The 27,267-nt window shown below is 39.5% G+C and overlaps 1 protein-coding gene across 2 annotated transcripts in view; it reads left to right on the forward strand.

Annotated features, from left to right (window-relative positions):
• The first annotated feature begins 17,263 nt into the window (after nucleotides 1–17,263).
• The window catches only part of LOC120541465 (CTD small phosphatase-like protein 2), an 88,978-nt gene continuing 78,974 nt past the window's right edge, over nucleotides 17,264–27,267 (forward strand). The window contains exons 1-2 of one of the 2 annotated variants that reach the window (XM_039773121.1): nucleotides 17,265–17,587; nucleotides 18,862–18,979. The gene's annotated coding sequence lies outside the window, so the exon portion shown is untranslated. Of the gene's footprint in view, nucleotides 17,588–18,861; nucleotides 18,980–27,267 lie in introns of both variants that reach the window. The other variant, XM_039773122.1, reaches the window with a different exon arrangement.

Genomic DNA, 27,267 nt, shown 5'->3' on the forward strand with positions numbered 1-27,267 from the left:
GACATTAAGAGGAAAACTTATTGAAGTTTATAGAATTATGAAGGGAATTAGTCCAGTGGATCAAGACTGTGACTTTAAAATGACTTCATCAAGAACACAGGGACACAGTTGGAAACTTGTTAAGGGTAAATTTCACACAAACATTAGGAGATTTTTCTTTACACAGAGAACAACTGACTCTGTAGACAGCAGGACTTTAGGGTCTTTCAAAACTCAACTTGACTTCTCGTCTAGATTGTTGTAATTTTATAAAAACATGACAGGGCATCATTTGTATATTTACGGCAACTCTGATCCATACGTACACAACATTTCAGAGAAACTGGGAAATGTAGCCAAACCAGCAAAATAACAACCCACATGCATAATAATTCATACCACCAAGCTGTTGTTGTATGCACTGACAGATGAAAATTAGGAATATGATGTAGATACTGCATTTTAGTTCCCTTTTAAGAGGGTCAATGCTGCCCATTTGCACTGAACAACTTTTTTGGTTTTTCATTAGTTTATATCGGCTACCTGTTGTCACTTCTCAGGGAACTGTTGGCTGGCAGGTCAAAAGTATCTCAGCCAAGCTTCAGGCGCATCATGCCTGCTGTGCTTGAAGCCACTAAACAACCAGGAAGGTGCTACTTCCAGTTTTTTATGGGGTGGGTGTACATATGTAAAACATGTTTTTCCCAGCAAAAAAAGGCAAATTGCAGCATTGACTGCACTTGTATTGCAATAAGGGCACATATTGACAAGTTGGACTATATAAGAACAGGCAGAGCAGGCTCTTCTTTCTTAGGAGAGTGCATTCCTTTAATGTGGGAAATGACGTCCTTCACATCTTCTATAGCTCTGTTGATAGGCCAGTGTGATCTTCTCTGTTATGTTGTGCAGGGCTGGTAACATCACTTCAAGAGAAGCCCACTGAATCAACAAACTAATTAAAAGCACAGGCTTGGTTATACGATGCACTGTGGACACCCAAGAGGTCATAGCAAAGGAGAAAATGAAAACAAAAGCAAGTGCCATTATGAACAATACTGCACATCCTCTCTCTGACACACTAATACTGGAGACTATCACCCAATTAATCATTCGACAGAAGTGTGTCAAGAAACGCTATGAGGGCTCCTTTATACCAACAGCAATACACCTGAGTAAATAATGTCTCACTGGGACTGGGAATGCCAAGGCAGAAATTTTCTTCCTCTTTAGTCATTCTGGTGTGTGTTCAGTCCAGAGTATATCTATCTATCTACCTATATATCAACTATAGTACTTTTAATTATCTATTACACTGTGTGCACAATTATTAGGCAAGTTGTATTTTTGAGGATTAATTTTAATATGGAACAAACACAATGCTATCAGTCAATCCAAAATGTTAATAAACCTGAAACCTGAATGTTTCACAACGGAAATGTGAGTGTGAACATCATCAGGGGAATACATATGTGCGCACAATTATTAGGCAACTATTAGTGTGCAGATTTATTATGCAACTAAAGGAAAAATGAAAATTTTCCCATCTCACTTGTTTATTTTCATCTGTTATAGTGAGAATAATAAACAAACACCTCAAAATTTACAAATAAACATCTCTGACATTTCAAAAAAAATCAATCAATCAATTAATGACCAATATAGCCACCCTTCTTTCCAGTAACAGTCATAAGCCTTTCCATTCATGGAGTCTGTCAGTTTCTTGATCTGTTGACGATCAGCTTTTTGTGGAGCAGTGACTACAGCCTCCCAGACACTCTTCAGAGAGGTGTATTGTTTTTCTCCCCCGTAAATCTAGCGTTTAAGAAGTGCCCACAAGTTCTCGATAGGGTTTAGGTCAAATGAGGAAGGGGGGCCATGTCATTATTCCTTCATCTTTAAGGCCTTTACTGGCTGGCCACGCAGTGGAGAACTTCGATGCAAGTGATGGAGCATTGGCCTGCATAAAAATCATGGTCATCTTCCTGTATCACTGTTTGAAGAAAGTGTCTTCGAAAAACTGGCAGTAGGTTTGGGAGTTGATTTTGAGTTCATCTTCAATGCAAAAGGTCCAACTAGTTCATCTTTAAAAATACCAGCTCATACCAGTACCCCACCTCCACGTTGGAGTGGAGCTCTGTGCCCATTACTGATCCACAGGTCCATCCATCTGGTCCATCAAGAGTCACTCTCATCTCATCGGTCCATAAAACCTTTGAAAAAATCTGTCTTCAGATATTTCTTGGCCCAGTTTTGACGTTTCAACTTATGTTTCTTGTTCAGTGGTGGTTGGGTTTCAGCCCTCCTTACCTTGGCCATGTCTTTGAGCACTGAACACCTTGTACTTCTGGGCACTCCAGGTAGGTTGCAGCTCTGGAATATGAAAGTGCTGGAGGATAATGGGTTCCTGGTAGCTTCACGTTTGATTCTTCTCAAATCTTTGGCAGCTAATTTGCGTCTTTTGTTCTCAACACGTTTCTTGCGACCCTGTTGACTATTTGCAACAAAATGTTTGATGGTTCTGTGATCACACACCAATATCTTAGCAATTCCAAAAGTGCTGCATCCCTCTGAAAGACTTTTTACAATTTTTGACTTTTCAGAGTCAGTTAAATCTCTTTTTTGGCCTATTTTGCCTGAGGAAAACTAGCTGCCTAATAATTCTGCACACCTTGATATAGGGTGTTGATCTCCTTAGGCCACACCCTCCCTCATTACACAAATACACATCACCTGACGTGCTTAAATCCAATAAGCATTCAAGTTAATACAGCTTGGAGTTGGAATATACGCATTAAAAATGATGATATGGTCAAAATACTCACTTGCCTAATAATTGTGCACACAGTGTATATAATATCTATCTATGGGCGGAGTGGTGGCTCTTAGGTTTGGGATTTATACCAGCAATCGGAAGGTTGCCAGTTCAAATCCCATAAACTCCAGAAGTGACCCTAAGCAAAGCCCTTAACCTGGAATTGCTCTGTCTTGGGTATGATATTAATCTGCATCCAGCCCTGCAAGCAGGGCATCCAACTTGCAGGGAAAACCAGAGAGTTGGTGGCAGGATTGGCCACAAGAACCCTCATACTGTACCATGTGTTACTGAGGTGTCACGGCATTTCTGTATGCATATTTACAAGGTGATTGTGATTTATGAATGGTAAATTGCATAGAAATTTGCGTACACCAGGTTTTATGAACCTGATATTTTTTGTCATGTGCATTTGTATTGATTTTTTTTTCTTTGGCATGTACATATTTTCACACTTGAATCCATGCAAAGTTTTTCAAATAAGACCCCAGGATTGAGAAACTAGAAAGACCATTTCTAGGCCCCATGTTCTAAAAGCACCAACATTAGTTTCCATTTTTGCCCTTCGTCTTGAGTACCCAAGCATTTTTCACCCCTGAAAACTGAGACTTCTGAAAGTGCAACCTCATAATTGTGGTGGGGATGGGCAAAAGCACAGACTCTAATTGCGTTTTGATTTGTTAGTACTTGTCATGTGGCCCTTGCCTGATTGGTTCCGGCTCATTAGAATGTTTCATTCCTTGATTGGTCACCGTTCACAGAAGAAAGCCATATTTTAACATAGCGGACATGGCACTTGTGTTGCTTACTTGTATGTGTCCCAGTTGTGCTTTGTACAGTTTGAATGCTGCATGCATGACCAAAAGGCATTACTGGTCACAACAGTCTGTGTTTAAATCCCCTGGCTGATGGTGTGACCTTCCCTTCAAGGATCACCAGTTTTGGATAAGATGTCTGTGCCGCTCATATGCCCATTGAAGGCGAATGCCTACGTCAGAGCGTTTTTGGTTGTTTTAGTGTAGACAGAGATACTGTCATAAATGATGTGGAAATACAAGTGTGGATGGAGGCCATGTTCGTTTAAAAACACAGTTTATAAATGAAAACATAGTAGTGTGGATGTAGCCCTAGCAATCATAAATCCTGCCTGTAACCACCTCAAGCTTTTCAGCCTAATTTTCTTTTTACTCTGCCTGTTATTGCTCTCAGTATGAAATTCTAGTGGTCTGGCACCCTGCATAGATGAGAGACTTCCATTTCTTTTCATTATCCCTACATTTAAAAGGAATGGCGGTCCGTGAATGCTCCTAATCCTGTCAGCCCTGTCCTGTCTCTCTTTATGTTTGATCAGAGACATCACTAGCCTTGTCATCGCAATGCTTGGGTGTCAGCTTTAGCCTTCAAGCTACAAGTTGCCCATTCCAATGCTGGCTTTGCTCTGCTTTTTTTTTTTTTATCACCATGAGTAGGTCACAAGTATGACGGATGATCTCCTGTTTCTCACACCACCTTGTTTTTCAGGCTTTGGTTGTCTCCAAGCTCCTAGCATGCCGAGATGGATGTTCAGGATGTGCATCCACTGTGCTTTTGTTTTATTATTCATGTCATTTCCCTGTCAGCCTTAGGAGTTTTTGCACAGATTTTTCTCCTTGCAGTGAGGCTCCAGGTCCACTTTTTCAACGGGCACTGGTCTACTGCACTTTCCATTAAATCGCTGTCACTGCCCAAAATCTTAAGAGTGAAGTGTGTGCAAAAAGCAGCAGGGGGAGGGCTCAGGCGGGCATTGTGTTCACTTAGCTCTTTGACGACTCCGGCTCAGGAGCCCTCAATCCCTGATTCAACCAGCTGTTGCTTTATTACACATCACCATGACAACCGCATGTGCAACTTCAAATCCAACAGCGTTGTTCTCTGTGGGTTGTTGTTCCTTCAGCATGTTTCTGAACTTGAAACCTGGTCCTTTTGCTATTGTAGCCCAGAGGAGCTTCATTTGTCTTTTTTTCTTTTAACCGTTTTGTGCCCAGCTGCCACATGCGTGTGTGGGAATAAGAAACAAAGCAGCTCCTTTTGAAATGAAAATGGCTGATTTAAAAGCAGGAGATTCAAACAAAAGGAGACTGGAGGAGAGAGTTTCTTCTCTGGCATTTCACGTATTTCATTTGTGAAGCACCAGTTGACAACTGAAAGTCTTTCCTGTTAAGCCATCTGACAGCCTACATTACTGACTACAGGTAGCATGGGTACATCAGCAAAGACAAAGAAAAAGCAAAAAAATAAAAATGTATTTGTAAAATGTCTGACATGCCCCTAAAATACAGACTGTGTCACTGCAGCTGTGTGTTTCTGCATAAGAGCCTCAAGTTCAGAATGCATTCACTTTGACAGATCGGATCAATGCAACAGCAAGTTCTGCCCTGTTGATAAGCGACAGGATTGGTCAGCTCAGTGAGAACCAGCCAATCGGTGAAAAGCGGATGGTAGCACACCCTGGGCATTGTGAGATGCTGGGTCTGTGGGCTGAAGCAAATATTTAATAATTCATGAGCTGAAATCAGCCAATCGGAGAAGGTGGACATCGGGCACTAGTAAGCTTATGCTAAACAAGGAGCAAACAGCTCTGAAAATGGCAATTGATTACAAGCAGAACATGAATTTCAGAATGGAGAAAGACTTTGTACATTGATTTCAGACTAAACTGTTTAAAACATTTTGCACTATCAAAATTGAACGTATATAGATAGACTTTATTTATTTTCTATGTGTTAATATTCCATTTTTAAAAATGTCTTTCAGGCTGAACTCCATCCATAATGCCTTATATATGTATATTGTAGCATGACTTTTCACTCTTAGACATTTTTTCACCAAATAAAGACCATTAAGTGTTTTTAGGGTCACACAGTAAGGCAGGAGACTTTGAACCTTGATTTGTTTGTTACATGGGTAGAGATGGCAAGCTCTCTGTCAGACACATGTCTGCTGGAACATCCCACACAGATCATATTTCTCTTTTGAGAGTTGTCATTTCCTTTTGCGATTTAATAAAAATCCATCTTAAAATATTTTAATCCACACATTGAATGATGGCACGCAAGATAATCCCACTTCTGTTGTGGATTTCTTTCATTCATTCATGAATATTCATGGCTGGCACTATACCGCTGTCTTTCGAGAAAACAAAAGACCTGAGCACAGATCAGCTGCTACAAGCGGCAACTGTGAGGATCTGCTCATTTATTCTCCTTTCTTCAGCGGTCGTCTTTCAGAGTTCAAAATGAGGACACCGGAGTCCTGACTCAGACTGAATTGCACTGATCACATAATATTTCAGTTTCCTTAGTTGCACTAGTTTTCTGTCAGATACCAGACACAAATATGTAAAATCTCTGCAGGAAACTGAGAAATCTGGCAAAGCCTGTACACTGCCAACTCGTTAAAAGTTTACGAGACAACTAAGGTCTTGTGATGCCAATCTTCTTGTCTCACAGCTTTATAACAAAATATTCTGTTCATGCTGTGACCCCTTCTGTCTGCAGCACTCTAGTAAGGTGTGTTATGGATGCTCCATGAATTGCATCTTGTAGATCAATCACCTCGCCTTCCCTTTGAGCTGTCACCTTTCTAACATGGATTCAGCGGTGCTTTCCCGTTCTATACTTTCTTCCATTATCGCTGTTTTTCGGTGTCTGTGCAGTAAGTGCTATGCCTTTTTCAAGCTCCTCCTAGTGTCTGCTGACATCCCACTATTGCCCTATTTGTGCTGCATTAAGGTGAAATTCTCAGAAATACTTAAACCAGTTCAAGGCTGTGTGGGCACTGTGAGGTAGATGTTTCCCACTTTCAAGTATTTCTTGGCGCAACCTTCACAATAACAGACATTTAAAAAAAATAAAAGAGAACAGTAAAAGACCCTTTTTGTCACTCTTAGTTAATCCTATAGAATTTGTGCTTGTGTATTCATGTTTTATTAGTGAGATGTTTTGTATTGTATTCCATCAGTGTGGGGATGTGCTGTAACACGGATTGTGCAAATAGCTGATTTATTTGTTAACAATTTTATTTCAGTCATTCATTCTGCTTCTGTTGGTGTGCTCTGTGCTTATTGTGTTGCTAATAGGGAAGTAGTGTTGGTTGCTCGTGCTGCTCTGGATCATTTATTAATTTTGTTTTTTTCATGTGACAGACGGATATCAGCAAGAGTGAAAGGGAAGGCCTACAGAACAGTAGTGAGACCAGCTATGTTATATGGGTTGGAGACGGTGGCACTGACCAGAGAGTAGGAGACAGAGCTGGAGGTGACAGAGTTAAAGATGATAAGATTTGCATTGAGTGTGACGAGGATGGAGAGGATTACAAATGAGGACATTAGAGGGTCAGCTCAAGTTGAACGGTTGGGAGACAAAGTCAGAGAGGCGAGATTGCGTTGGTTTGGACACCAGCAGAGGAGAGATGATGAGTACAATGAGAGTAGGATGCTAAGGATAGAGCTGCCAGGCAAGAGGAAGGCCTAAGAGAAGGTTTATGGATGTGGTGAGAGAGGACATGCTGGTGATGGGTGTAACAGAACAAGATAGAGAGGACAGAAAGATATGGAAAAAGATGATCCGCTGTGGCAACCCCTAACAGGAGCAGCTGAAAGAAGAAGAAGAAGAAGCTGCTGCTGTAGGGATTGGTAGTTCACATTATAATTGTGACATCTCAGGGTTGAAAAAGGGGCCCAAGGAGCAGTGGAAACATTACATGTAAATCCAAGCAATATTACAGTGCCTGAGGTACATCAGTCTAGTCCATTCACGAACTAAATTGTACAGACACACATACTGTGTCCATTGGTACCTGTCAAACTATTAAATAAATAGTACTGTCTGCACATATGGTGTCGTCTCTGACTGTGACGCGAATTTCTAGGTACACTTCATGGATGACAATGACAATTTGGCCGAATAAACAAGCTTGCCATATTCACAAAGAATTTGATTGTAAATAAAGCTCCCTAGCTCTTTTTTCCTCCACTTTCTTCTTTCCTCATGTTTATTACCTCTGACTTTGTCTTATTGAATTTGCTTTTCCCTGTCCGTATAGGTAATCTTTAACCTAAAGTTGCATGGCATGTGTTGGGTCCCAACCACACTTTTCACTGCTCACGTTGCTGAGTGTTGCACTTTGCTAACTGATGATTTTTGTGTATCCTTCAGCTGCCCCTTTGGTTATCCTAAATCCACATTTAAATAATGCCACTTTTAGAGGCCATCCTTCAGCTTCGGCTTAGTGTGTCTTTTTCACTTAAACCAAAGCCAAGCAAAATGACACCTTTTATTGGCTAACTAAAAAGATTACTATATGCAAGCTTTCGAGCTAACTCGGGCCCCTTCTTCAGGCAAGATGAAAGCTTGCATATAGTAATCTTTTTAGTTAGCCAATAAAAGGTGTCATTTTGCTTGGCTTTTCTCTACATTCATAATGGCTAACATGGTACAACACCCTAGTACTACTTAAAGCAACAGAAAGGCAGAAGTGAGTGCATAAGTAGTAGAGAACTCAAAGTAATGTAATAATGAAGTCTGATAAGAATAACTCAGAATTATGGAGGTTGCTTCCTTTCTGATTATTTGTGTTGAGCAGCAGGGTTTAAGGTGGAAACTTAGAATTCTGGGACAATTTACAGTCTCTAGTCAACCTGGACTGTGGAAGGAAAATGAAGAACCTGTAGGAGACTTAATAATGAGGAGTATCTAACCCCATAAGTGGTGTCTATTAAAAGATATTTACCTCCTTTGAACTGTTTCCCATTTTACTATGTTACAATATGGAATCTTGCTGTAATGTCAAAGAAAGAAAATGTTGCACCCACATAACTGGTTTAAAGTGAATAACCTGTGTGGTTGGGTGCAGGAATGACATGTCAAGCAACAATGAAAAGCTGGGAAACCAACAGGGTCATCCCATTTAATATAATTTTCAAACAAAAAAATCCCATCTTTAGGCGGCAAAAGAAATGACCACTTGGGCACAGTGACAAAAACAATAAGCTCTCTTGGGCTGTCAAAAAGCAAGGGCAGTTCGCTCTCAATAGGAAAGTGACACCTCCTTCTGTGCAGCTGTGCTTCTTATAGGGCACAAACCGCAAGGGGCGTGGCTAAGTGCCCTCACTGGGCAGTTTCTCTGTGCTTCAGGGAGAGAAGGAGAAGAGAGTGTTAGTGACAGCTCCCCCCACATGCTTATCACATGTCCCAACAGAGCCCATGGGAAGATTCTCTGACACGCATGCATGAAGTCCAGTTAAGGCAGAAACCCAGTTTCTTAAAAATCAGCGTTTACCTGTGCGAGTAATCTTCTGGAGTTCTACTTTGTCAAAACTCACTGACGTCATTAAAGTGCACAAATGAAGAGTTAAACTTCAGCATTGGCCACCGTGAATGCAAAAATAAGCACAATGCTGTGAAAATGATCTTGTGTTTTAAATATATGTCAAATTGCCACTTAATTTATAAGTTTCTGTTACCAGACTGTGCTTAGTACACTCTTCTGCTCAGCTGTGTGATTGAGCCCAGCAAAGGACCAGTATACTGGAACATGTGCTTCTTGCCTTACACCCGCTGCTGATGGAATAATAATAAGGCAGATATTTTTACTTCAATAAGATATGCGTTAGGTTACTTATTACTTTAAAAAGTAATGTTACTACATAACACACGCTACTTTTACCCTGTTAGCCTACTTGTGCTGCTGAGTTTAGCACTGTACAGTCAGCTCATTATTTCAGAAATACTGAGACGGATGATTTCAAACAGGTGAAGGAATAATGCGATTGCCTGAACATTTGCCTCTGGAAATTTATTTTGTGGACCCAAGTGTGTGTGAAGCAAATACATGCGGAGGCTAACAGAGTGCAACGGACATGCGCAGATTACAAAACCCCATGGGTTTACATGGCCACATCATTGGATTATTTGCAGAAAAACCTACCTCTGTTATTAAGGTTTCTCAGAGGCTAATAACCAGATTTCTTTAACTGGAATAAGGTTTTACATGGCATTTTAGAAATCAGGTTCTTGTGAATAACCAAGGGCCTCATGTATAATGCTGTGCATAGAATTCACACTAAAACATGGCGTGCAGACAAAAGTGGAAATCTGCATATGCAATGGGTTGTGCTGCCGTACATGGCTTTACGCCAAGTTTAGTTTTTATACATCCCGATGTGAGTGTGGAAACTGGTGTATGCAGCATTTTTGTGCATACGCACTGTTTACACATGAGGCCCGAGGTTATTGAGGCACTGTTGACCAGCAGCAGTAGTTCTTGTTGTTGTCATATGTATGGAGTATAGTGAAATTCTTACTTGAACGTTTGATCAACACTTAACAGGAACTTACTCTCTGGCACTGTGGTAAACAAGGATGTATCAAAATACATAAATTCACTTCAATGAATAAAAACACAAGTCAGATTACCTGACAAATTCTTATTTGATAACATATAGCGCTGTAAGGCCGGGGATATACTTAAGGGTACGCAATGCATGAGCTTGAGGACACTGATGCTACATAGGCAGTGCACTGAGTATACTTGTGCACGTACTTTAAGTAAATCTGCAGGATTCAACCAGGTGGCAGACTGAGAAATCATCACGGTGAGTCAACAACATCTGGTTTCGCTGTGTTGTGAGTTGAGGGAAGAAAGATGTTAAAAATAAAAATTCCTTGCATTCTGATGGTTTCTACCACCATTATTAAGTTTGAAACAGTGACACAGAAAGTTGAGACAGTATGTGATACTTTTAAATGTATTGAATCATTATGATGGAGAAAATGTGACACTTGGATTGCCTATGAAAGAAATGGATGAGGAAAAGCACCATGAAGACATTTACATGTCAGCATTTAAGTTTGATGATTTGCTTCATCGCATCGAACCATTCATCAAACATCAAAGCACACACATTGATCCTGTTGGAGCTGCATTGCAGCTTGCCATCACACATTGATAGTACCAAAACATGAACACACAAGCCACTCATATTTTTGGTACTGGTACTGTAACTTGTGTATGCATTGCATTCATTTCTGACAATGTGCTCAGAGGATGTGTCAAAATGACATTGGGAATGCATGGCAGCTATGATGCATCCGCATAAGCGTTTTGAGTATTAAGTGTAAAATATAACCTGGCCTATAGTCTTCTGCATTTGCAATTTGGTCATCGTCTTAAAACGTTGTCATTAAAATAAATATTAGTGAAACTATGTATCCTTTTTTTGATGATCGTCTCCAGTCAAGATATTTGATAGTTAAGGTTAATATGCCGAATTGTGTGAACTCCCACAGATGGCTAATATGGCTGTTAATAAAACAACATCATAAAGACAAAAGAACACTCAAAGCAAATCCACAGTGAGCTTATTGAAAAGCACAGATTAAAGAATAGATACAAGGAAATCCCCAAGGCTTGAACGGACACCCAAAGGATACGAAAAACCACTCAAAAATGGTGAAAAATGTTAGAATCATGAATGAGTTAAGAACTGGGGCTTCTCCAAATTGGAATATGCTAACAAAAAGGGTAGCACTAGATAAGGAGGCGTCTAAATTAATTAATCTTTCACAGAAAGGAAAATACAAAAAACTGTGCATTTGAATGACAATGATGGTCTTAGTGTTTAAATAATCTGATCTTCAACAAAGAGTGGCCATTGGTGTAAAAAGCTTGCATCAGATCTCTACTGCTGTTTGTCAGAAGTTATATAAAAGTCTGAGGCCAAGTGGAAGAGAATTCAAAGGTCTGATGATGCCAAAACCTTCTGTTTTAGACTCAATATTAAGCAGAATGTTTTCCCACAAGCAGAACAACACCTGTCACTCTAAGAGCATCACCCTTAACAGAGATGGTGGTGGGATACCAAGATAAGAATGGCTTTCTATATCAGTGCCTAGAAGACTGGTGAACTAAGAAGTCAAAAGGAATGTAGTTCAGCAGAAAGAAATCTGGATGAAAAACTGTGCCCTGAGATTTGGAAAACATTTATTATTAACCTGCTTATCAATGACATAAAACCAGTGCAAAAATCACACTGGAGTGAAATATAGAACAAAAAAGATGAGGATCATCACTGCTTAATAGAACATGTTTTGCTGAATTGTTTTCTGTAATGGAACAGCTTGAGATTCCTTCCTGCTTTTCTTGGACAAGTTTGGGCACCTGTAATCCTGAATATAGATTGTAATGGCACTGAAAAGATGCATAAGCTGAGGATGAGTCACCAACAGTATGAGCGGGCATTCCATCATTCAAGTATGCAGCATCAGTGCCAGCTGTAGGGAACCCTATAAAATAATGGCAAGCCTGCCAAAAGCCACATGAATTTCAACTAGTGCGGCAACAGCAAAGAATCCTTCTAAGGAGACCAAACAACCTAAAAGAGCGAGAATCCATTGGGTCTGTGCCGGCAAGCACCTGCTAGGCACTTCAGAAACAGGATGAGGAGAAGGCCTGCAGTCTGACTCAAAGTGCTGAGTGCAATGGTGACCCAAAAGGACATATCTTGGACCTGATCTGCTACTCTGATGTTGTCCCTCTCGGTCTTACAGCAGATGAACTCACTATAACTGATCATTTTCTCCTTTCATTTAATGCTAAACTTACTTTTTCTATTACTAAGCTCCCCCATCTCATATCTTTTCGTAACTTTAAGAATATTAGCTTGAATTCTCTGTCTTCTAGAATTGATTCCCAAATGGACTTCTATAATTCAAAATCATTATCGAAAGCCGATAATCTTTCTCTTGTGAATGATAACTCCGTTGTTTCCCATTCACCTCAAGTTAAGAGTCTGGGTGTCATCCTCGACAGTACTCTATCTTTCCAATCTCACATTAATAACATCACCCGGTCTGCTTATTTCCACCTACATAATATTAATTGCATCCGCTCCTCCCTCACTCCCCATACCACTGCCATTTTTGTTCACAGTCTTGTTACTTCTTGTCTGGACAACTGCAATTCACTCCTCTTTGGTCTCTCTAAGAAATCTCTTCATAAGCTTCAGCTGGTCCAGAATTCTGCTGCTCGCATCATTACTCGAACCTCATCTATTCACCATATTACTCCGGTCTTTCAGCAGCTTCATTGGCTTCCGATAAAGTTTCAAATTGATTTTAAAATTCTGCTATTAACATTTAAGGCCATTCATAACCTCGCCCCTCCATATCTGTCCGACCTTCTTCATGTTGACATTCCCTCTTGTAACCTTAGATCCTCTTCCTCCATCCACCTGACCGTCCCTCTTGCTCTTCTAACCTCCATGGGGAGCAGAGCATTCAGCTGTTCTGCTCCCAAGCTCTAGAATTCATTACCTACTGAGCTTAGAAATACTGAATCATTTTCACCCATCAAATGTAAACTTAAAACACATCTGATTAAAATGGCTTTTTCTTTATGATTACAGTGGCTTTGTTTGGTTTTAATGTTTATATGTTCTATTTTTTCTGATGTTTTAAGTTGTTTATAATGTGTCTTTTTATTTATTTATTTATTATTTGTTTGGTGTCCTTGAGTTCTCAGAAAGGCACCTTGTATAAATAAAATGTATTATTATTATTAAAATGGACTTACTGGGCTCTTTTGAGGAGTTGCTGGAGAGTCTCAAGACTGAGCTCTAGGATCTGGAATACCAGTTGCTACATCGGTATAGGAAGAAAAAAAGGAAGGCAACTCAGCTCCAGTACTTCAGAAATGCTCCTGCAAACTGCTAAAATCCATTGGTATGGGTGTATAGCCATCAGATGGGCATCAGGCTCATGGACCTAGGGAAAACTGTGGCATATCAATTTGACACTAACTCCAGGTAAGCAGTGTGAGGCAGGGCTGGTGGCAAGACTGTGCAGGCAAAGGATGAAGCAGTGCTGGATATCTGGAAGGTTGCTGGTTCGAATCCCATTACTGCCAGAAGGGATCCTACTCCGCAGAGCTCTTGAACAAGGCCCTTAACCTGAAAATTTCTCTGGGGTGCTGTACAATGGCTGACCCTACACTCTGATTACCAAAGGTTAACCAAAAAGAAAATTTCCCCATGGGGATTAATACAGTGCACCAAATACCAAAATATCATAGTGGTGTAACAGAACAAGGAGAGTCACGAAACAGAGATGCGGGAGCTGGAATGCTGTTTGCAGGCTAAGGCTAAGTACACCTGCTTATCCATACGGTTATCTAATCAGCCAATCATGCGTCAGCAGCAGAATGCATAATACCATGCAGATACAGGGCTGGAGCTTCAGTTAATGTTCACATCAAATACCAGAATGAATGGAAAAAAACGTGATCTCTGTGATTTTGACTGCTGTATTAGTGTTGGCTTTAGACTGACTGGTTTGTGTAGTTCTGTAACTGCTGATCTCCTGGGATTTCCACACATAACAGTCCCTACAGTTTACTCAGAATGGTGCGAAAAGCAAAAAACATATAGTGAGCGACAGTTCTGCAGAGGGAAATGCTTTGTAGATGAGAGAGTTCAGAGGAGAATGGCCAGACTGGTTTGAGCTGACAGAAAGGCTACAGTAACTCAGACTACTACTCTGTACAACTGTGGTGAGAAGAAAAGCATCTCAGAATCCACGTTAACTGGCAATACTAGCTAGATAAGCAAAAGTGTGTGTGAATGTGAATGTGACTGTGACATGCAATGAAGTGAGTCCCTGTCTAAGGTTGGTCTCTATCCTGCCAGAGTACAGACACAGACTTCTTGAAGTCTTGAACTGGATAAATAGGTTGGAGCACAGATGGCAGGAAGATTTGATGGATTGGTGTTGCTAAATTGGACTGTGTGTGTGTGAGTATGTAGTCACAATGTGATGGACTGGAACCATGTTCAGGGACTGTTCCTGCCTTGCACTCTATGCTTGCTAGGATAGGCTCCCACTTCCACACAACCCTACTCAGATGAAACAGCCTTGGTGAGTCTCATTAGCAAAGTTGATAAATCAGCTTGCAGAATGGAGATAGTGGTGGACTGATGCAAGTACAACAATCTGTCTCTTAACGTGGAAAAGATGAAAGAGATGAGTGTTGATTTCAGGAAGACCCATGCTGTTCACACCCCACTGCACATTGAGGGCTTTGTGGCGGAATTGGTCAAGAGCACCAAACTCCTTGGTGTGCATCTGGCAGTAGACCTTATTTGGTCAATTACACTACCTCTGTAGCAAAGAATGCGCAGCAGCATCTCCACTTCCTTCTGCATTCCCCTATTCTTACCACATTCTAGAGGGGCACCATCAAGAGTGTTCTGGCCAGCTGCATCATAATTTGGTTTGGTAACTGCAGTGCCTCTGACCAAAAGGCTCTACAACAGATACTGCACACAGCAGAAAAGATCATGGGGACCTCTCTGTCCCCCATTACAGACAGCCTATAGCATTGCAAAGGCCACTCCCACCCCTAACAGAGACTCTTTGTCCCACTTACATTTGGCAGAAGGTTCTGTAGCCAATTAGCTGTCTGGACTCTGAAAACTCTGTGCTACTCTACTTCCACCAGATCTGCTCCTAATATCCATCCATTACCCAACCTGCTTTATCCTAATAGTTTATTTATATACTATACATTTGTTATATTTGTTACTGCTGTTATTTTTATTATTAGTTGTTGTTCCTATTTATCTATCACAATTTCAATTCATTACTATCTATTTATTCACCTAGATGTATTAATCAGTTTATAGTATAGTATTGTAGCAGTGTTAGACCTGGAAGGACTCACACATAGCTGGCATTCCATCAGCAAATGAGCAGCTTCATAGCCAGCAGCAGAGGATCCTATAAAATAGCAAGCCTGCATTGTATAAAACAGAATTCCATCTAGGGCAGCAACAGCATGCAGTCCTTTGAAGGATAGCGAGCCATCTAAAAGGGCCATGTAAAGTGCAAGAGAGACTCCATTCCGGAATTTGGTGCTGGTGCTATATTGGTGCCGGAAGCAGGATGAAAAGAAAACCTACTATCCGAGTGCCACGGAGATCTGCAATGGACTTGCTTGGCTTTTCTGAAAGAAGTTACTGGAGAGTCTTAAGGCTGAGATCTGGTACCTGGAGTGCCATTTGCAGCTTCAGTATGGCGGGGGAGAGATTGTTTCTCCATTTGCTAAGGCCCATTGACCTTGGTGTGTGTATGTAGGTGGAGCTTTTAACTCATGGAGCTGGGAACAAGTGTGGCAGATCAAGCTGCCACTTAACCCAGTTTGGCTGTGGGAAGCAGGGCTGGTGGTAAAACTGCACAGGAAAAGGATAAGGCAGAGTGCAGAGGTGTTAGCAGAACAGCGATGGAGGAAGAGTCTCAAAGTTGATATCCAGAACTAGGAACAGCATTTGCAGCATCAGTTCAGTGAAGGAAAACAGAAAAGAGACTGGTACACCTGCAGCTCCACACCAGAAGGTTTTTCTGCTCTGCTGGTAATCGAAAGATCACTGCAAAGAAATGCCGAGTTGGACACTCCTGTTATATCAAATGACAATGCAGAGCTCAACATCCGTGCTATGCCACCTAACAGCAAAGTGCTCAAAACCCCTACTGATATGCTTTTGTCACACTACTGCAGCAAAAACAAGCCTCGCCATTTCAAAGAGTTGTGTACCATTTCACAAAGTTGGAAGTGGTCGCTGGGTATAGTGACTTTGAAGGGAGGGCTATGCAACTTGACAACTTGCATCAGCATGGGTCACCCATAGTATGAGCTTGCATTTCATCATACAAATGAGCAGCGTCATAGAAAGCAGCAGGGGAGCCTATAAAAACTGCAAGCCTGCAATGTCACAAACAGAACGCCATCTAGCGAGGCGATTGAAAGCAGTCTTTTTAAGGATAGTAAGCCACCTAAAAGAGCCATGCAATGATCAAGCGGTCCAGCAGTCCGGTTTTAGCAGTAGGCTCCTGTGTCACAGTATAGATCTTTAATTGTTTTGCACCTGCGCTTTGTTTATGTGGCACCATGGGCCTAAGAAACAATGTTCAGTGCAAGTGTATGCTGCAATACTGTGTACGGATGACAATTATGTCATTTGACTTGATTAAGGAAGTTTAGAAAATAGATGGATGGATATGTATACAAATGTATTTTTCTTAATTTGCTATATAGAAGCACAGTGTAACCGTTGCCCTGAGTGTGACAAGAGAAATGATACACGACTAAGGAGATGAAACAGGACGAAAAAAAATCGGCATTCGGAGATGTATAACTAAATACGAAAAAAAATCGGCATTCGGAGATGTATAACTAAATACGAAAAAAAATCGGCATTCGGAGATGTATAACTAAATAACGTATTTTTAAGAGCAAATGACGAGTGCTCACCGTGTTTATGCTCACTTGGCCTTTTTCCTCGGTATTCGCCCTAAGTTGTTTGGCGGCTCCGGTAAAGTTTCACTCAGCAACACATTTTTTACTGATTGGTCGCTGTGCGCGTGCACAGTGTTTGACGCGAGCCCGATAGTAAGGGAAGCGCGCGCTCTCAGATTCTCTCCATCCGGGTCTCTATGCTTTTGAGACTTGTCGGTGCTGCGGGTCGGTAAAAGAAGGCGGGAATGGCGACTGTAGAAGCAGCGGAGGAACTGAGAAGAGACTGTTTTTAAATAATGAAAAATACATAAGATCACGAAAAAGACAGTGGAAAAGGGAACCTGTGCTACAACCCTTACGTAATCAACCACCTGGGTTCGGTCCCTGAGCTGCTTGACCGGGAAAGAAGGTTCCTATTTAGCGAGCCAGGCCAAGCACCACTGCGAAGCGATTCCTAGTACTGCACAGGTAAGCGCCTGTTTCCTCGCTCGCAGGGGTTCATGTGGCAGTCTTCTTTTAAAGACCGTAAAGGCAAAGGCGTAGCAAGTTTACTCGCGTAGGTAACAGAGCTGCACCATGTCCTCGTCACAGTGCTAATTCTCTGACGTCCACCTGGGCATTTTTCAAAACACGTAGCTGCGCGCTTGGCTGCTGTTTCGTGTTCCGCTTACCTTCCTAGCTTCATGGGAAGTTAGGGTCACAGGGCCGCGTCCCCGGAGAAAGTTACCTCTAGTGACTTAGGCAGTGGTGACGAGGACATTGGTTTTTATTTTGTTCAGGCCGTGGCCTTGCCCATCTCTCCATCCCGGGGCTGGAGTGCGAACTCCTGCCGATCTCCCCTTCCCGCCCAACCTGCCGTGCTCGGGCACGGGCCTTCCAATTACTCTTGGCGTTTGTGGCTGACAGCGTGTTTGCTACGTTTCTGTTATTGCAACTGGGTCCCGAGTGAAGCGTGTTGGTCCGCTTGTAGACGCGCGTTAGTTTAGATCTCGGCGCTGCCTGCCAGCAAGGGTTGTGTGTTTGATTTGTTTAGGGGGCGTAGCTCAGTGACATGCTCGGCAATATGTAGCTCTGTAGATCTGACTTCCGAAAACTTGATGCTGTTCCAGTGTACGCATTTAGAGTAACTACTACGAAGGATTTTTAGACTTGAATAATTCAACTGCAGTGTGCATTCAAAAACTGATATTAGAATCATTTAGCTGTGGACGACACAGACTTCTTGATTCTTAACTGATGTGACCTAACTTGATCCCAAAAAAAGCTGGTAGATGCGCTTACACAGCCTAGAAATAAAGTCAGACCTGTGCAGCATATGTGAGTGCTGTAAATATTTTTGACGGCACGTAAGGGTAGCTTGTATTATTAATGCTTTAGTCATTTAGCTGGTATTTCCTCATATTGATCAGTTAAACCTCACATTTTGACTTTTATCAATTCTGTTCTTTATTGTTTTGTTTTTTTAACAAACAAGGCTGGTTTATATTTTTAAACCTGATTCGAAATTCAAGCGTACATATGGGGGATGTCACAATATATACTAGTTCATAGGATTTTTGGATTGCACCTTTATTTTAATCACTATTTTATAATACCATAATATAGCCATCTCATTTGTCAGTTTGCCAAACAGCACGTGTTTAATTTGTTGTCTAAATGAATCGGTTAAACAGTAATGCTTAAGAAGTAGTACATGTACTTTTATAATGACTTTCAGTAATAATGTTCTACCTTCACTACAGGGACCAGAGAGACAGCCATCAATTACACATAGTGCTGGGTGATGAAATCTGGATTCACCACTACAGTCTAGAGTCAAAAGCCCAGTCAATGAGGATGGAGAGGTTGACCCCACACTCCGTAAGTCTAAGGCTCAGCCCTCCGCTGGAACCACTTAGATGCTGCTTTATGTGTAGAGTCGAAAAAAAAGGAGATTTAAATACCATACCGTACATGTGGAACCTAAGTTTTTAAGTGAGCATCAAGAAGTATAAAGCATTTAAGTACTTACTTTTGTTTCAAACCTTTATTCTGAATTTTGAAATTCTTTAGTGAACGAAGTACTTCTTGTGAACACAGTAATGAACATTTTTCAGAACTTCTGAAAAATCTTAACAGTAGTTCTGGAGGTCTGCAGTTACTGTTTGCCTGAATTTTAATTCTTTTCTTAAGTAAATAATCATGGTGCTTCTCATAGCTTGATGTTTAAACATTTTGTTTTCCACTAGTTTTATCATTTTGTTAGTTCAGTAATGTCTCCTGGGGAGTATAAGACTAGCCAGGCACATGATACAGTGAGAAACCATATAAAATGTATATGTGATTTATGTGGAAGTGCAGCATTTGCTGTTAGCAACAGATGTTTTTATCAATATTTTATCAATTGTTCGTAGTCTGTATGTTGTATGCAAGTGCAATAATAATGCACAGTTTCATCCCCCCTAAAGCTGAATTGGTTGATGAAATGCAGCCTTCATGTTAGGTCCTTGCGAATATGTTCTTTTTTTTTTTTTAAATAGCTAGACACTTTTGCATGGTTTGAAAGTTCCCCAGAAAGTCTGTTAGGTGTAAAATGTGTGTATTTCACTGGCAGAGCTGTGAATTCAGTTAATAGTTTACAGTCTGTGTGGATTACCTGTGGCATGTACAAGGTAATATTAAACTTGTCCCTTTTACAAATACGTTTTATATTTCTTGACAAATGAGTAGTTATTTTCCAAATCTTTAGTGGTACTATAAATTCCTCCTGAAATTTCCAGCTTTACTCTGAAAAACATTTTCAAACCTTAATTGAATTCAAGGTTCTTGGTAGCCATCCTGGCAGCATCAAGTTCAAGGCAAGCACTCGTATGGTGGCAGTTAAACACTTTTGCGTGTGGCAGGAAGACTTGAGTACCCAGAAAAACATTGAGAGATGAGGGGAGAACATGTAAAATCCACTCAGATGTTTTGAGTGGATTTGGCTTATCTGTTCAGTAGTGATCCTCCGATCGATCAGCCGCTGATCTGAGTCAGCCAGTTTTTCACTGCAAAAGCCTCAATCTGTAAATTGGCTGTTCAAAAAAAAAAAAATAATTTTTTCAGCATCATCTTTTCTAAGCTTTATGGTCATTTAGTTCTGGTGCTGCTTTTTGCAATGGTGTTGCGGTATTTGAACCTGTAAACAGAGAGCAGCAACAACATAATGTCTTGTAATTACGAGAAACATTTTCTTTTATGCCGTATGTGCTATGGAAAACTATTTTCTGTACATTTTTTATTAGATTATGTACTTGAAGGAAATTTTATTTTAGTATATTTATGGGCATTGAACAACATGTCTACAGAATTTCACTTTATTAATAAAAAATGAGCAGGGAACACCAGTTGTTTATTTTAATTGTAACAATACCAAAGATAACACTTTGATATAGAACACAAGGCATTTATGTGCATGGTTACACAGGGCCTTTAAGTGTAAAGTTTAAAAAAAAAAAAAAAGAATAAAGGTAAAAATTAGAATTGCCCAATTCAGTAACATGAAAGCAGTGACAGGTATTGGTCCTAAAAAACCTGATTGGAGCATCTCTGCCAATTACGGTGAACATCTTGCTTCCACAGCACCACATGTGTTTTCATCTTAAAGTGTGGTGCTTGGTGGAAGAGAACAAAGCCTTTTAAGTGTTTAAGATCATGCTTTTCTTTAAATTGCACAAGTACAATTATTTACATTTTAATAACATTTTTGATTGCCTATATTGCAGATGTATTAAATTTATCAGTAAGTTTATAGTCACTCTTTGAAGTTCAGTTCGGAATCTAAATTCAGAAAAAGTGCCTGTCAAGTAATGTCTTTTGAAATGTCACATCTGTATTTGATGGAGCATTTTGAAGGAAGAATCTGTCTACCATACCGATTTGTCTGATTGGATGCAGTATGCATGCTGTGTACTTGTAAATCTGTTGCTTTTCTGCTCACGGTTAAGGCATGTAGTTTATTTTGATAAATGATGGCTATGCATTTGCTGGTTACAATGTTCCTTTTTCTAAGCAAGATATTGGTAGGAATTTAATATGAATCATGTACAGTATTGCCCCTGGAATCTGAACGCCCCAGAATGCGAACAACTTGGGATCCAAATGAAAAATTAGAACAAAATATTTTTAATATTTTACCTTAAAATCCAGTGTATTTACTGTTAAAATCATTTTTGAAAATTCGAGTTTGCAGGACCCAGGAAAGGATTAATCCAGCTTCTATTATTTTAAAGGGGAAAAATTGTCTTGGTTCTGGAACGGGTTAAGTTCAGATTCCAAGGTATCACTGTATAAATTGTGCGAGTAGAACTGTGATTCAATTTATCGACTTAATAATGGAATATCAGATTGTTGATTTCTGAAACATCTTATTGAATTAATATTAAGGCTGTACAGTTGCTGTTTCTTGCCTGCGGTTTGCTAGGCCTTTATTTAGTTAGTATTTCTTAATTTTGCCCAATGCACATCTATGGTACTATAATGTGCAGGGCATGCAACAGAGAAAAATCCTTCTTTGTTCCTTTTTTTTTTTTTTTGTACAAAATTGGGACAAGGGCCACTTGTGCAGTTCTGCTGCAGCTTTATAGTACTCTCTATAAAGGAAGCATTTACCATTGGTAATACAGGTATGTATTTACTAGTGTCCATCTACGCAATATTCAGTATCAGCCAGTACTTCAACAGATATTAAATTTATATTAAATATTAATGAATCTGTGGGAAGAACCATTCCTTGCATAGAAGGGCATTCTTATGTACCCACTTTAAATTGCCTGATGTGTGTTTCTTAGATACTAGTCCAGACAATTGTAGAGGCAAGTCCAAGACCCAGTAGTATAGTTGCATTAACATTGGGGAGAAAGTACAAAATAGAATTGTTAAGTGATCAAAGCTCATTTTAACATCATCAGTAAACTTTTGATAGTGTGTAAATTGTTTTAGCACTTGTTGAAGATAATTTAAAATATCCCATTAAAATTCACCCAAATTCATATGTGGAAGATTGAAATGGCTTTACATGTCTTGAAATTCTGTGAGGATGGGTAATTTAATTTGAAATTGGGAAAGATTGTACCAATGACAGAGTGAAGCCTTATGGTAAAGAGGACAGCTTAAGTTAAGTTTTATTATTCACTTGGTCTGGAAGTGCTGAGTAACTTACTGAATTGCTTCTTTTTTATGCTAACTTGACAGTAAAACATTCATGTTAGTAATTAAAACGTTGTGTTATTGAGTGTAAGAAAAACCATTAATCTGACAGGTTAGGTTGACATCTCATGTTTTTAAGATTTATACATTTCATATTTCAAAGGAGCATCGTGTCCATAGAGTCCTTGATTAACAGCTTTAATTTGAAAGTGGAGTGGAAGGTTTATATACAATAGCCAACTTGAACAGATTTTTCTATTTTCATCTGCTTGTTTACTTTGCACATATATAACGGGACCACAAAGATCCATTCAGGTTGCAAAAAATACTATGAATTCAAATAGCAAAAATCTAGAGCGAAATACCAGGAAAAGAGATATTCTATTGTATTTTTATTGTTTTCACAAGTGCTGTATTCCCTTTGTTCATAGGAAAGGAAGCTCTGAGGTGGACTGCATATGGCCTTGTCTGATGGTAATTAAGGTTGACTTTTTTCTTAGCTTAGATGCAGAGCAGCTTGCTTATATCAGTCCATATAATTTCCAGGCACTTTTCAAATACCCATCTTTGTAATGCAAAAAAGATTATCTTAGCAAAATGATCAAGCTAGTCATAAACTTTTATAAAACATCACCTGGTTGCTGAGGTGAATCTTACTTGAACCTTTTGTTTGCTTATAAAAGAACTCATGTCTTTATTCACAAGTAGGCAAATTTAGTGTATTTCTGCAGGCTCTTGATGTGAAAAAATTTAATCTCAAGTTTCTTGGGATACTTCAGTTTTGTTCATGTATGTTCTTAACCCAGTTAATTTGCTGATTAACTCTGGGAGAGTCTGCATGTGGAAAACGAGCTTTTGTTATGCTCTTTCAGAGCTTGTTTATCTTCATTTTTTACATTACTTATTTATCAATGGGAAGTGAGTTTGAGTTGTGCCGTGTTTTTAGGCAGCGGTCACTTCAGATAAACTATAGTTCCTCGACGCAACCCACCTAAGCAACTATCTTTTCAATGATTTTAAAGTATTGATGTCGTGCTTTGTTAGCTAATGCAGTAGACCATTGCTATAAAACTATTTTTTTCCTTTGATTTCCACCATAATTTTGAAAAGTCAGTTAACAAAATAGTGGATTCCAAGTACACACTACCTGGTATTAAGACCTTCTCTAAAAGAAAAAACATTGCAAGCCTGCAAGAGCTGCGCATAGTAGCTGAGTAAAGGTAGCGGAGAAGGTTAGAAATGCATCTGTTCAGTGCTTTTTCCATAAATGTATACAGTAATCAGTTTGGGCATCTTGTTTTTACTTATGTGTTATTCTTTGGCCTCCATCTATTAATTTATTTTTGTTGTCCTTGGCAATGGTGCTGATTCAATGTTCTTTAAAGAAGATCTTTATTTAGACATAATGTGGAAGAACTCTTAATTTTGTAAAATATAAATAAAACATTATTATAAAAAGTCTTATTTATTTGACCTAGAATATTTTTTGATAACCATGGAGAAATATATCAGTTTAAAAATTTAATAATTTGTAATGATGGAAGGTTTATCAAACTGTTTGTAAAATTTTTTAATGCTTGAATGGAAAAATATTTGTGGTTCCCACATACTTAAATTTTGCAGCAAGCATGAGGCACAAAGTGAAAAATTTTAATTTAATCAGCAGTTTTAAGCTTTTAAGTTTGAATGAAAACTGGTGACATGGATATTAAGGATGTAAAACAGTCCAGTAATCTTTTCAGTTTATTGCTGTTTGTCTACAACTGAAGTATAGATATTTTTTTTTATTACAGTAATCCCTCACTATATCGCGCTTCGAATTTTGCGGCTTTGTGGATTTTATATGTAAGCATATATAAATATATAACTAATTTTTTGCTGCTTCGCAGGTTTCTGTGGTCAATGGGTCTTTTTACTTCTGGTGCATGCTTCCTCAGTTCGTTTGCCCAGTTGATTTCATACAAGGGACACTATTGGCAGATGGCTGAGAAGCTACAAATCAGAGCACTCAGTTAAATTCCTGTGTGCTGATTGGCTCAGTGACGGAGCACCGAATTCGATTGCGCTGCGTTAACCAGGAAGTCTCGTCTCGCTCATTCAACATCAACGTGTTTTGCTGTGTAAAGAGTTAACTTTTGTGCTCTTTTGTATTTATCTATGTGCATAGTCAAGCCCTTCGTTATGGCTCCAAAAACGATATGTTACAGCCATTACGATAGACAGATGTGATATCGGAGACGCTCTATCTTTAAAATAATATTTAGGTTTTACTGTATATAAACAGTGTGCTTACATACATAATTTCAAGAATCTTACCTAATATCTAAGAGAATACAGAGGGTTTATGCTGTATAACTGTGCGGGAAATGTTTATAAGAGTGTGGAAGAGTTTAGAAGGGGTTAAAATAGATACAAATAACCATATGAACATATGGTTTTTACTTCACAGATTTTCACCTTTCGCAAAGGGGTTTTGGAACGCAACCCGTGCGATAAAGGAGGAATCACTGTACAGCAGTGTGTCCTAGTGGCTCAGACACAGGACTTTAAACCCCAAGGTTGTCCTTTCAGTCCCTACTTTTACATTTCTTTGTAACCTGGATAAAGTCACTTAATGAGTCTATGCTCCAATAAAAAAAAAACTAACGTATTTCAGTAATTGAAAAAGTTCCATGGGATGGTGTTTGTTTTTTTTTTTTTGTATAGTGTTTTTGCCATGTGTTCTGAAAAGACATGCAAGTAAGAATTTTACTGTACTATCTACACATAACAGTAAACTTGACTGTAGAAAACCTGCTTTACAAAAATGAAGGATGACTGCTTGTTTTATTAATCTTAGGCACTTGCAGTGTAAAGAAATTCTAAAGTTTAGAGGCTTATATTATGTACAGTGGATTTTGCCAAATATCCCACAGACTTGCAATTTTGATTAAGTGGTAGATGTAAAGTGGCCCAGCATGCATGAGTGTGATGAACTGAGTGGGTTCCCGCCTTGCGTGTAGTACTGCTAGGTTAGGCAGTGGTTCCTTGCGTCTCCAAACTGGATAAGCAAGTTAGAAATAGGAATATGTGCTTGGCAGCATATGCAGTGTTGAAAGCAAAGTAATATTATTGCTAGTTTTATAGTTTAGAAGAATGTCAGTTCCTAGCTGTGATTAACCTTATAGTTAATTTTAATGTTTTTTGTGCTGCAAGAATATTTGAAATTGAAGGTAAATTAACTGAATAAAAATTGCATAATGCTACATATTGACAGCAAAGTTTACACTTTTTAGCTTTCACTTATATAGAGAGGAATTTGTTTAACATTTATCAGCACAAAGGCAAACAGAAAATTTTAGAATTTTAATATTCTCTTCCCAACCAGTATAGAGAACACAAGACTGACTATCACTGCATTGCTTAAGCTGCTAGTTAGAGACATGCAAGTCAAATGTAAGAATTCTTTATGTATAAAAGAAAAAAAAAATTGGGATTTTTTTTTTTGCTTCCATGGGTAAGAATCAACAAAGATCTGAATCTATCTACATTATATATCTATACTAATAAAAGGCAAAGCCCTAACTGACTGACTCACTCATCACTAATTCTCCAACTTCCCGTGTACAGTAGGTAGAAGGCTGAAATTTGGCATGCTCATTCCTTACAGCTTACTTACAAAAGTTAAGCAGGTTTTATTTCGAAATTCTACACGTAACGGTCAACAACGTCCGCCATGTTGAACTTTTTTATTTATGGCCCCATCTTCATGAAATTTGGTAGGCGGCTTCCCTGCGCTAACCGAAACCAATGTACATATTTATTTTGGTGGTATGACACCACTGTCGGCTGCCATATTGAACTTTCCAACTGTCTTTGTTACTTATGGGCCCATCTTCAAGAAATTTGGTACGCGGGTTCCCAACGCTAACTGAATCGCTCCAGTCTCCACGTTCCCTTCCTTGCTTCGCCATTGGATTCATGTCTCCCTGCTGATAACTACAGCCTTTTTATTTAATCCACGGCTTCTCCGCTGTTTTATTGTTTGTTTATTATGATTGTAGTTATTGCGTAGGTATTTTAGACTTAGTTTACATTGTTCAGGTACCCATTTCCTTTATCGTTCCAACCATACCCCCATTAACATGTCTATCAAGGTGATCACCATCGATCAAAGAACTGTCACTTACCAAGTGGTTTCCATGCCCGGAGATGGCACCTACCTTTTCCATTCTCTTTGTTACATATTGCATGGCCATATCAGGCTAACTCTTGATATCCGGTGGAACATTGTGTCTTATGTTTTGAATGACTGGGACAGGTTCAAGGTGTGGACTGATGACAGTACAGGAGATAATTATACTACACAGGAGAACTATAAGGGCCAATTTATACTTCACACTCAGAACGCGTACACGCCTGTATCATGGCTGCCACGCGTTCCCAGCGTTCATTTCACGCGTCCTCAGAGCAGGTCCTCAGAAATTAACGCGACGCGTGTGCGAGTTGCAGTACCAGCAAAAAGTCGAGGGGCGCAGTGTGCTAAAAGTTGGAACGTGACATCAGAGTCTCTGTTTACTATCTACATGTGACAGCAAGCCTCTATGGAGATCCTTCGGGGATCGATGTGCACGCTTTGCTGTTTGATGAATGGTTCAAAGTGGTGAAGCAAAATGCTGACATACAGATGCATTCGTGCTGCTTATATATTGAAGCGTCGCATATTCCCAATCGTAATGACACGATACATTTTAAAAGTCTCACATACCATCTTCTGTGCTGTCTATTTTTTATTTTTTTTTTTACATTACCTGCTGTTAGGTCCAAGAAGCTCGTAGCGATTAAAAACTAGGATGACGTTTACGATGGTCTGCTTTAATAATAAAGTAAACTACGAGGTTAAAGTGGACATTTCGAGATTAAAGCCGAAATTTCCACTTTAATCACAAAATACACATTTTCACCGTGTCTTTTTTTATTTTTTTCTCAGTGGCTCAAATACA

The sequence above is a fragment of the Polypterus senegalus genome, chromosome 12 (assembly GCF_016835505.1).
Source record: "Polypterus senegalus isolate Bchr_013 chromosome 12, ASM1683550v1, whole genome shotgun sequence".
Classification (NCBI taxonomy): domain Eukaryota; kingdom Metazoa; phylum Chordata; class Cladistia; order Polypteriformes; family Polypteridae; genus Polypterus; species Polypterus senegalus.